This window comes from Octopus bimaculoides, chromosome 5 (assembly GCF_001194135.2).
Source record: "Octopus bimaculoides isolate UCB-OBI-ISO-001 chromosome 5, ASM119413v2, whole genome shotgun sequence".
Lineage (NCBI taxonomy): Eukaryota > Metazoa > Mollusca > Cephalopoda > Octopoda > Octopodidae > Octopus > Octopus bimaculoides.
Genome location: NC_068985.1, coordinates 15,251,514 through 15,253,855, shown reverse-complemented (window position 1 = coordinate 15,253,855; position 2,342 = coordinate 15,251,514).

Sequence of the window (2,342 nt, the reverse complement as noted above, 5' to 3'; positions counted from 1 at the left end):
ACAAGTATTCAGTTGTTTATATTTACTCCTTTGGCTGATTAAGCGGTGTAAAGCGTATTTAATTTCCATAGCTTCGTTTTGCTTTTTTCTTTTTAAATTTGCTGTTTTACCCTAACCCTAACCCTAACCCTAACCCTATCACCGATAAAATTGTTTCAGAATCGTTTGTTTATGTAGTCGGCACTTAATGTATATCGGCTGAATGGACGTCAGTGATTGGTTGAAATTACAGAAATACGACAACTTTAACATGGAATAACTCAGGGATTTCTTTTTTTTTGAAGAAGACTAAGAGAAAAAGATGTTTAATATGACACATTCTACCAGTGTTCCAAGTTTCAAAGTGTTTCGTTAATGAAAAATGTGGCCCCCGTTTTAAAAAAGATCCCCTTTTTTTATTGCCATTTCATTATTAACGTACAATTATCATCTTAATTTATTACGTCACATTCCTTGAAATAATGTCTCCAAAGAAGAAATCCTCCATTGATCGAAAAACGGTAGTAGCGGAAAAATTAAAAAGAAGGAGAGAAAATAAATCATCTCATGAGACTTCAATTTGACAATCACAAAACGCTGCATATTCAGCTACTGCAAGAGTAATGGAAAGCGATGAGTAGCGTAGTATTCGCCTGGCCAGGAATGCTGCATTGACAGCTTCAGCCAATCCACCACCTCTTACCACGTCATTTCTTTCATGTAGATTTCTTTCATGTGGTGAAGGCGCATGGCTCAGTGGCTAGAGCGTCGAGCTAACGATCATGAGGTTGTGAGTTCAATTCCCGGACCGGGCTGCGTGTTGTGTTCTTGAGCAAGACACTTTATTTCACGTTGCTCCAGTTCACTCAGCTGTAGAAATGAGTTGCGGCGTCACTGATGCCAAGCTGTATCGACCTTTGTGTTTCCCTTGGATAACACTGGTGGCGTGGAGAGGGGAGGCCGGCGTGCATGGGCGACTGCTGGTCTTCCATAAACAACTTTGCCCGGACTTGTGCCTGGGAGGGTAACTTTCTTGGTGTAATCCCATGGTCATTCGTGACCGAAGCGGGTCTCTGGTGCTGTTGAGCGGGCCCATAGGCTTAATTTATCACATAGATGTAGTTCCTGTCTGCTGACTGTTCAACGTGGTAGCGGTAGCGCCGACAGCCGCAAAGCAGAGTATATCCACTGAAAACATTTTGGCGTGTTCAAAAATCACATACCCCGTCACCCACTTTTCCATGACAGGGTTAGGGCCTGGAATCTTCCAAACAGACGCATGACATGACAATACTGCACTTCCCCGTACTACATGGTTCAGCTTAACTGTACCATGTATACAAACTATGCCACTGAGACCCCAAGCAACGCTGAATATGTCTGCTAGTTATAATTAATAAGGTGGTAGGCTAGCAAAATCGTTAACACGCCGGATAAAATATTTAATGGCATTTCGTCCGTCCTTACATTCTAAGTTCAAATCTCACTGCTGTCGAGTTTGCCTTTCACCATTTTGGGGCCAATAAAAAGAGTACTAGTCAAGCACTGGGGTCGATGTAATTGACTAGCTCCCTCACCAAAATTTCAGACCTTGTGCCTATAACAGAAAGGAATATTTTTTATATGTCACAGTGTGTGCGAGTGTGCGCGCGTATCTGTATCTGTGTGAGTGTGAGCCTGAGTGAATGTGTTTGAGTGATGGTTATCACTCTATGTATGTATGAGTGTGTTGAGCGGTGTATGTATATATCGAAATTATTGTATGTATCAGAATGTGTTCTTATGACTGTATGTGGGGATGTGCTATAATTTGCTTGCATGTGGTTATCTAGAGTTGTTGCATGTGCACGCGCATGTCTTCATCTGTAATGTCACTTCATTTCAATTCCACTTGGCTGTATGACTATCAGTTACTTTAATCTACGAGTCTGTCACAAAGTTCATTTAATTATACAAATCATGTGACAATGTTTTACCACGCGGCGGTTGATAACATAAGTAGCAGTCAAGTACTTCGATACATATTCGATTATATCTGAATTTCTATGTATGTATACTCTTTTACTCTTTTACTTGTTTCAAACATTTGACTGCGGCCATGCTGGAGCACCGCCTTTAGTCGAGCAAATCGACCCCAGGACTTATTCTTTGTAAGCCTAGTACTTATTCTATCAGTCCCTTTTGCCGAACCGCTAAGTTACGGGGACGTAAACACACCAGCATCGGTTGTCAAGCGATGTTGGGGGCACAAACACAGACACACAAACACACATATATATATACATATACATATATACGACGGGCTTCTTTTAGTTTCCGTCTACCAAATCCACTCACAAGGCTTTGGTCGGCCCGAGGCTATA